Source organism: Marmota monax, unplaced genomic scaffold (assembly GCF_021218885.2).
Source record: "Marmota monax isolate L192 unplaced genomic scaffold, Marmota_monax_Labrador192_F-V1.1 WCK01_AAM20220418_F8-fsc00255, whole genome shotgun sequence".
Taxonomy (NCBI): domain Eukaryota; kingdom Metazoa; phylum Chordata; class Mammalia; order Rodentia; family Sciuridae; genus Marmota; species Marmota monax.
In genome coordinates this window covers 590,385-600,638 of record NW_026692704.1, presented here as the reverse complement: position 1 = coordinate 600,638, position 10,254 = coordinate 590,385, and positions in this window count along the sequence as shown.

Genomic DNA, 10,254 nt, shown 5'->3' with positions numbered 1-10,254 from the left:
TAATGTTCAGTCGAGGCAATACACCCCCTTTCTTGCTCTCTCTTCTTCCTCCTCCTTCCCTCTCACAGCCTCCTTTCTTTCCTCCCTTCCTATTTTTTTTCTTTTTTGTTTTAGAAATTTTACTTTTCCTGGATTCTAAACTGGCAGTTGGAGAATTAGCTGTTACCTTGAATTCTAACTGCTCTTGAAGTTCATTCTTTCTCTTTAAATAACTCCCAGGATCATTAGCTTTAGAAGATTATCATCACAGCAATTCTTTCAATGCTACAGAAATTATTTTCATTGTGAATTAATTTCTTTCTTATGAACATAGTAAAAGCCCAAGATCATAGGCTGGGAAATGGCATCAAAGCAGACCAGTTGAGGATATCCTATAACCCCATGACCAGTGCCTCTCAATGCTTCTGTGAAGGTCTTTGAAACCCAGGGAATTCTGGTATACTATGATGTCCCAGAGGAGCCAACACAACATGATCACTCCCCATAATATAGCATCCTGGGTGGATCTGCAGACAGAAGTAAGACAAGAAATACAGAGTGAGTAATGAGGGGACATTAGTCAACATATCAGTGTAGATTCATTGATTTTTTACAGTCGTTCAAAGCCATGTCTATGCTAACCATTGGTGAAATTAGCTGAGAGAGGTATCATTAACCTTCTTCACTGTCTTTCAGTTTTTCTATAAACTAAAATTGAGCTAAAACTAAAAGTTTATCTTCAGAAAAGAAGCCTGGGCATGGGGCACAAGAGATACTTTTATTTGGCTGGTGCAGGGAGAGTGAGTGGGAGGTGATGTGGGAGATGCTGATAAAAGGAGTGGATCCTTTCATGCAGGGCCTCATGGCCTGTCTCGGCCTCATGCTCCACCCAGTGTGGAGGTGGGCAGCTGTGCAGAGGCTCTGAGGGGCCCAGCAGTGTGATAGGTTGCATATCCCAGGCCATCTGGAGTGGTGTTGAGAAGGAAGGAGAGTTGTTGAGTGACAGGTGTAGCAGGAGATGTGCTCCAAGCTCAACAGGAAGAAATTAGGCCTGGGATAACTCACTCTGGGCAGGCAGGTAAAGGAGCTGATGGACATGAGAGTTGCTGAAAAAACAGAATGAATCAAACTTAGTGACAATTGTGGGGATAAAAAGGGGCAATTTTGTTTGTTCCTTCCACTCATTCACTTACTTAACGAAAATTCACTGGGAATTTACCACATTGTAACACCCAGTTCAGGGGTCTCACATTCCAAGGAGGGAGGCCAACCACAGAAGGACATGATAGGCTCTTGGCAAGACCCTTTGCATGGCAAGAGCATGTTGTGGTGCCATGTTTATCAAAGCCAGGGTTCAAGAGGGGAATCGATCACACAGGAGTAAAACACAAAATGTGGCTGGCAGGAAGGAGGAATTGAGCTACTGAATCCAGGTAAACTGCACAGGTGGATTGAAAGCTTGGCCAGCAGACAGGAACAGAGCTGTGTGCACTCTGACCATAGGATTGAGGGCCACAAGGAGCAGGGTGAGACCTTGTGACCTCTAGGAAGAGGGCCTGGCTGGAGGCTGTCTGGCTCACCCTCCACTCTCCTTGTAGTGGCAGGGCCTCCCTTCCCCAGTGGTGATCCTCAGGTGGACTCCAAAGGCAAAGAGAGCAGCAGTCAGAGGCAGAACCACTGTGGTCTGCAGCTCCACCATTAGTTAATGGGCTGTGCAGAAGTAGGAAGGTTTTATTGAAGAGAAGGATTAACCTGAGCCTGTGAGCCTAGGAAAGTTTCTGGGTGCTGTCAGTCTCCCTGACTGTGGTCAAGCCAGTGATGGTAGAAACCTGTTCTAGAATGTTCACTGGCCTCCTCTGTCTGCTAAACAGCATCCTTTTGGAAAACAGGACCCAGCCAAAAGGGAATGCTGCCTGTTCTGGTACCCATGAGTTTGTCTGAGGGCTGGGGCAAGCGTAGCTCCCTGTTCCTTCCTGTCACCAGGAGGATACAGGGAGTTTCGCTTTAAGAAATTGAAATGTCTTTTTTTTAAATTTAATTGATTTTATTTTTTTTAAATACACAACAGCAGAATGCATTTACAATTCTTTTTAGACATAGAGAGCACAAGTTTTCATATCTTTGTATATACAGTATGTCCATGCCATTTCATGTCTTTATATATATATATATATACTTTTTTGCATTACAATTTTATATATATCAGTTTTTCATATCTCTGGTTGTATATAAAGTAGGATGACACCCAATTTGTGTCTTCATACTTGTGCTTTGGATAATGATGTCCATCACATTCCACCATCCTTGCTAATCCACTGCTTCTTCCCTTTCTTTTTTACCCCTTTTACATATCTAGAATTCATCTATTATTCATGTGCTCCCTCTCCCTACCCCCCTATGAGTCAGCCTCCTTATATCAGAGAAAACATTCTGCATTTTTTTTTGTGGGGGGATTGGCTAACTTCACTTAGCATTGTCTTGTTTAATGCCATCCATTTACCTGCAAATGCCATGATTTTATCCTCATTTATTGCTGAGTAAAAATCCATTGTGTATATATGCCACATTTTTTTATCCATTTATCCACTGAAGGGCATCTAGGTTGTCTCCACAGTTTAGCTATTGTGAATTGTGCTGCTATAAAAATTGATGTGACTGTGTCCCTGTAGCATGCTGTTTTTAAGTCCTTTGTGCATAGTCCAAGGAGAGGGAAAGCTGGGTCAAATGGTGGATCCATTCCCAGATTTCCAAGGAATCTCCATACTGCTTTCCATATTGACTGCATTAATTTTCAGTCCCACCAGTGTTTTATGTTTGTGCCTTTTCCCCCACATCCTCGCCAACATTTAATGTTTGTCTTCATAATAGCTGCCATTCTGACTGGAGTGAGATGATATCTTAGAGTAGTTTTGATTAGCATTTCTCTGATAGCTAGAGATGATAAGCATTTTTTCATATATTTGTTGATTGTATATCCTCTATTGAGAAGTGTCTGATCAGGTCCTTGTCCATTTGGTTAATTGGGTTATTTTTGTTCTTGTTGTTGTTGTTTATTTATTTATTTATTGGTGCTTAGCTTTTTGAGTTCTTTATATACCTTAGGGAATTGTGCTCTATCTGATGTGTGAGGGGTAAAAATTTGCTCCCAGGATGTAGGCTTCTCTGTTCTGTTTCTTTTGCTGAGAAGAAACTTTTTAGTTTGATTCCACATCATTTATTGATTCTTGGTTTTAATTCTTGCATTATCGAAGTCTAATCAAGGAAGTTGATGAAGATTAGGACCTACTTTTTCTTCTATTAGATGCAGAGTCTCTGATCTAATTCCTAGGTGCTTGATCCATTAAGAGATGCAGAATACCCAGAGCAATTCTTAGCAGAAAGAGCAAAGTAGGTGGCATCGCTGTACCAGACCTAAACTTTACTACAGAGCAATAGTAACAAAAACAGGAGGGTATTGGCACCATAACAGACTGGTAGACCAATGATACAGAACGGGGGACACAGAGACTAACCCACAAAATTATAATTATCTTATTTTAGACAAAGGTGCCAAAAACATGCACTGTAGATAAAATAGCATCTTCAACAAGTGCTGCTGGGAAAACTATGAATCCATATGCAACAAAATAAAATTATACCCCTATCTATCACAAGAAATGGAAATCTTGAGAATGTTTACACACTGCAGGAAGGAACACGACCAAGCAAGAGACTCTCCTGAGCAGAGGCCACTGGTAAGACAGGAGGTGGAATACTTCTTGAAGCTGCAGGAAGTGACTTGAACAGGAGCAGGAATTCCTGCAACTATGTGTGCCAAGATGGGAAAGGGCCATTCCCACCAGGTCACCTTCATTCCTGGGAAGTGGGAAGATGTCTGCCCGGAGAGGTGGGCAGCGTGGGGTTTGGATGGGGAAGCACAAAGAGGAGGTGTCTGGAAACCAGTACAGACAGTGCAATATCAGGGGCTAAAGACCCATTGGACCTGTGGTGATTCAGGCATGAGACTTCAGTGGTAAAAATGAAAGTGTCTACTTTATAATAAATTCTTCTTGAAAATTGGCCTATACTTGACATTTTGACAAATTCTTCCTCTTTCATCCAGAAAGACAAATCAGAAAGTTGTGTGCTCATTATGCATGGGCCTGGGCAATAAAAACAATTAAGGCAGAGGATCCAGCCTCATGAAAGAGCTCTATCTACAGGGGAAACAGGCCATGCACAAACCCAGGCCTGCTGCAAGGAGGCACTGTGGAGGCTGGGCTATAAGAGCAAAGAGGAGGGCATGTGTTGAATGCTTCAGAGTCTTTAGAAAGTTGATTATTGTGTTAGTCCACTTTCCTTCACTGTAACAAATATGTGAGCTAATCAGCTTATGAAGAGAGGGTTATTTTGGGCCCACAGTTCTAGAGATGCCAGTTCATGATGGGTTGGTGCTTTCACTTTCGGACTCTGGTGAGGCAGCCCATCATGGTGGGAGGATGTGGCAGAGAAGCACTGCTCCTGTTATCTGCCAGGAAGTAAAAGGTGAAGAGGGAACAGCTAGGGTCTCACACTCCTCTTAAAGGGCACACCCCAGGTGCCTCAGGACCTCCCACTAGGTTCTCAAATGTTCCACCTCCTCGCAGTGGCACTACCCAGTGGACAAGGCCTCAGTAAATGGGCCCTGGAGTATCTGTCAATACCCAAACTACAGCAAAGCAAGATACTTAAAGGATCCATGAAATGGACAAGCTTGGCTGTTTCTCAATCCCATCCCAATTGTGAGTTCAGTGGCTCTGTGGTCTCTCCGCCCATGCTGATGCAGGGATCCATACTAGTTCTGAATGACACTGCAGCCACTTTTGGTGCACGGCTCTCTCTTCTACACAAAAGAGAGAAACTGGAGGAGTTTGCTCCAGGCCTGAAAGTGAAGGAGATGATCCATCCAATCTACTGTGAGGGCTCAGTCACATGCACCCAACCCAACTTCAAAGGGAGCTGTGCCAGAAAGAGTTGGCAGGACTTGAGAGCCCCCACCCAGCATTCCACCTTGATCCTGTCCAGCATCCCTCAAGATCCGTCTATCCACCCACCCACCCCTACATGCACACACTCATAGACATACACATGACTTCTAAGGGAATAGTACACATACAGCATATTTTATAATTATACCTACAAATACTATGCTAGTGCCTTGTCCATTATATAACAAAGTTTCTCTTTCATAATTGGAGGGTAAATGAGATTATTTTCTGTTGAACTTGAATCTTGTGAATGGTCAGTTTCTGTTACAAGTGAATATACCTGGAACAGTGTAAAAGCAGGAAGGTATTCAGTACTCATATTGATGAGTACATCTTTAGATTTATGGGTGGTTGATACACAGATCACAGCAGAATTGATTTGGTTGTTTTTGAAAAGTTAAACAGATTTTGTGTGTGTGTGTGTGTGTCTGTGTGTCTGTGTGTGAGGGGGGACCAGTGCTGCTTTAGAGTTCTCTCAAGTTGGCCTGTGTTTAACCCATGTCCTTCTTAATTTGAAGCAAGAATTAGATTTGGAGCACATGCCTTTTGTAATTTATTGTGCTTGATTTTTATAGTGTGTTGGATGATGTACTCCCTAATTCATGTTCACCTTGAACTTTAGAATGTGAGGTTCATGGTCTTTGCAGATGTAGTTCATTTAGGATTATAAAGTGAATCATCACAATTAAGGATATACCCCAAATCAAAGTTTAGTAATCTTCTAAATAAAGAAGAGGACACAGAGAGACAAAGAAGAATACCAGGTCAAGACAGAGCAGGACTTGGAGTGAGCAGCACCAGCTGAGGACCACCAGCCAAAGCAGAGACCAGGAGAGATATAGAATCCACCTATGATCATAGTCTCTCAGGAGCAGAAGGTTGGCAGCCACCAGGCACCCACATGAGAATAACCAGGAGAGATAGTACCCTGTGGCAGCCAGGCTTTCCCAGGAGAAAAAAAAAAAATCTGTCTTTTTGGATATATTGGTAATTTAAAAAATAATTTTATGCTATACATGAAATTACACAGCTACATAACAGAATAGATGAGAAATGAAGGGGAAGAAAAAGCCTCTGTAGTCCCATATCCTAACACATGGTGCAGTTCCTACTCCTTCCCGACCTTCTCCTCATCTCTAAGTTCTTCATGGTGCTTGCCATTTCCCCCCTTTCTCTTCACTTGATTTTTTGAAGATTCTAATTTGTGGAAGTGTGGAGGAAGTGTATCTAGTATCAAGTGGAATGAAACCTGCCCACCTGCCATGGGGGCCTCCCCTTCCAGCCCTGCTCACCCTCGTTGGTCTCACACTGCACCAGAAGCTCAATCATGTTCATTGGTATTGTTTCTGGTAATTGCTTCCATAACTCTAAATGGCATGATCATGACAATTTATTTTTATTACGAATTATTTAAAACCTATTGGAAGATACAATATTATGGTATAACAACCACCCAGCTCCACAGAATGCTAAAATTCTGTACTTGGATTTAGTTTTTAAGAAGAAAGTTGGCAGATCCATCCCCTTGCCCACCACCTCACAGACTCCGACCCCAGTGACCTTATTGTGTTCATCTTTCCCAGGAATTCTCCTGTTTCAGCTGCTCCCAGCCTTGCAGAATCCCTCCACGTTCTTAAAGATTATTAGGACCCCCAAACTATTTCCTGTGAGTGGATAATACCTATCAATATTTACAATGAAACAAAGATTGGGAAATTTTAGAAGTATTTATTAATTTGATTTATTTTATTTTAAACTCATCACACATTGGAATAGATATTTTACAAAAAAAAATGTATTTTCCAGAGTAAATAAAGAAGTAGGCAGTGTTGCATTTTTTAATTTCTTTAATATGTGGCTTGCTGGAAGAGAGCTGGCCTCATAAGTCAGCAATGCTACTCAAGTGCTGTGACATTCAGCTTAATGAACTTCACAAAACAGTCCCATGCTCATAGGAGAAGGAGAGTGGAAGAAAGGTACATTAGTTTTCTCATGTTTTTATGATTGTTTTCTTTAGAGTAAAATTCCAGTATTATAATGCCTTAGTGAAGCTAACCCTTGTCCCAGGTCTGTGGAAATGGCTGCCCACAGGGCCTGGAATATGGGTGGCAAGCTGCAGCCAGATGGGGCCCACACTGTTGGCGTGGGCCTGAGGCACAAAGACCAGGCTTAGCCCAGGGTGGATGCTGACTACACACAACAGTGCCTCAAGAACTGCAGCCTCTACAATCCCATGACCTCAGTATCCTGCTTTCCAACCAATAGTGAGAAAAAAGGATTGGGGTGAACCTGAATGGAAATTCAGGCTTCATTGTGGTGACAATCACATTAGTACTTTGCCAAACCCTGATTATCAAGAGTGTAGACCAATATCATTGAACCAAGTGCTAGATAATTCCCTAGATGAGCTCACTTGGACTGAAAAAATGCTGTTGGCCACTCTCTTGCCAATTCAAGAGTTCTGTTTATATTTGTCATACACACCTATCTTCTGGTACATCCTTTGGATTTATGTGAGAACAACCTGGAAATAAGTTGGTAGTGAATTGCTAGAGTCTGTTGAAATACTGGAGGCCCTCCCCAGGCAGGAAGCTCCAGCACAAAGCTGGGACACACCACTCATTGGCAGTGGAGGATTGAGCCTGGCCTGTTCTGACCCTCAGAGGTGACAAAGGCAGGCATCCCCTGCTGTGATTCATAGCAAACACTGAAACAAGCTCTCTTGGCTGCAGAGGCCTCAGTGTGCACAGACTTATCCCATCAAAAGAAGTGATGGAGTTTCATCTCAAAGTGGTCTTATAACTGTGCCCTGGGTGCTAGAAAGGAGGCCATGCCCCGCTGTGGTGTGCATGCAGTTACTACAGTCCTCTTCTGGAGGTGATTCTGACTTCTAGTTTGAGTCTTCTCAACACAGTCTTCCTAGAGCAAGACACTTTTTTATATGATAAACTCATTTGTATAGATTGATGGACTTTAGCATAAGGAAATACAGTGAAATAACAATAAAATGATGAAGTAAATGACCACACATGCTGTCCAGAAATTGCAGTTACAGCACACAATGTGGTGTTCAGCTTTCAGGCACCAGGCACTATTCTGCTCTGAGTTGGGTTTCAGTGGGGAGGATCTGGGGTTTCACAAAGTATTTTTAGTAGTAATCTCAAGGGGCCAGAGGTACCATGGTCATTTTTGGAAGCATTTTAAAAACCCACTCTGGAAAAGTCAGCACAGCAAAAGCTAGCTGTCCCTGTCTTGAGGTCCCTGCATGCTGGTCCAGGGCTCCCTCTTAAAACTTGTCTTAAATCTCAACACAACACACAGATAAGGTAGCCACTCATTAGAGTTGTTGTCTGTACCCAAGCAGCAATGATAGAAGCAACATATAGCTAGAGTTTAAGAAGCTGAATTCACCAGTTTTGAGCAGTCTGTGAAGATGCAGATCACTGCAGTCAAGCTGGTTCATTTTAAGTGTTACCAGATAATCAAAGAGGGGATGCCTATAAAACCAGATTTTTGAGGTGAAACTTCTTTGACAGCTGCTGCTGCCAGCTGGGGTCTGTAAAAGCTGCAGGCCTCTGCATCCAGGAAGTGTTGCTGCTACTAATGGCAGGCCATGCCCTCCAGTTTTGCAATAGAACCCAGCAGCTTGCATTCAATTTCTTCTTTCTTATATTATTTATTCAAAGAATGAAATTCTCAGACCAGGATAAGTGACTGTAATAATAGTTCATTGAGTAACAGGAACACACAACTCATGACACAAAAGACAGGAACACACAGCAGGCTTCCTCTGCCTAGTGTGCCAGTCTAGGGGTTTATAGAGCCCTTGGGTCACTGCTATTGGTCCAAATTATGCTAACTAGGGCTTAGAAAATCAATAATTGGTTATTCCTGAATACCATTCACACTTAGCTTTACTCTACTTTGCTCCCTGCTTTGGGTCATTGACTGCACATGCTCAGTGGTGTCTGAAGCCATGGCACTGCTAAAGAGTATTCTTCTGTGATAGGTGTCCCCCGATGTATAATCCAGCCTTCAGCAGAGTGACAGACAAGTTTGCCCTGATCTACCTCAGCACTGGCCTGTCCTGCCTAAGGCCCCCTTGGCTACGTGGCAGTCTCCTCAGGGCCACAGGCCACATGAGCTCCAAAGGTGCATCTTGACAAGAACTAGTAGAATGACTTATTTGGCTCAGCAGCCAGGAATCCACATCATCTACAAGTGTCATCTTTGAAGGGTGCAGCCAGCAAACTATGAATCTTCTCAACTACCATTCAGTGTCATATCGTAGCCCTCAGTGCTGTACCTCTGAACCTCTGCTATGCTCTCCAGTGCTGCAATAAGCTCTAGCAGTTTACTACTAATGTCTTTCCAGGCTTGCCTCACACTTCCAAATAATTAAATTAATGAGATAAGGAAGGCAAGAGTAAATGGAATAGAATGTAACTGAAGTAAAGATAATAGCAGACCTCCTATAGAGGCAAAAACTGACCCAATAACAGGTTATCATCTAAGTGTGCTAGGCAAGGGGTTTATATAGCACTTGTGTCAATGCTGTTCATTCAAACTTATGCTAATCAGGGTTTGGAAAAGTACTGATGCTATTGTAACATTGCTTGATCTTCAATTTACATTCAGGTTCACCCCACTCCAATTTTCTCACTGTTGGTTGGCAAGCAGTGGTTGAGATCCTGGGATAATGAAGCCTAGGAGTTCTGGCTGCAGTGCTCTGTAGAGAAGGTATGCACACTGGGCCCAGCAGGACTGCGTTAGCTCAGTGGATCTAAATGCCCTAGTTTGCCTTGGTGCTGGCTCAGCCCACCTCAGGCCCACACAAGTGTGGTGGACTCTGGGTGGCAGCTCATGCTCATTGCCAATGCTCACTCCCCTGGAGGCAACTGTTCTGCAGATATAGGATAAGGTTTGACTTGACCAGTGGCTCTCTCCTGAGAGGCAGGCACAGGGAGGAGCTCATATGGGAGCAGGAGCAAAGCACTGTGAAAGCACAGAAATCCCAGTAAGCTGCTTCCCCATGAGGGTTCACGAAGACCCCCAGTGTCCCTGGATCCCCAGGATGGGCCCTGAAGCTGCTGAGATGTCACACTTCACTCCCCCTGGCACTCAGACAACCTTGCCTATCCCAGGCATTGATGTCTGTGGTCTTTCATAGCTGTGATTTTCCTGGTCCCTGACAGGACCATGCTATTTGTGGACAAGCCTCAGACAGCCAGGTGGGGCCATGTCTGGATACTGTGTTCTGTGCTGTTGT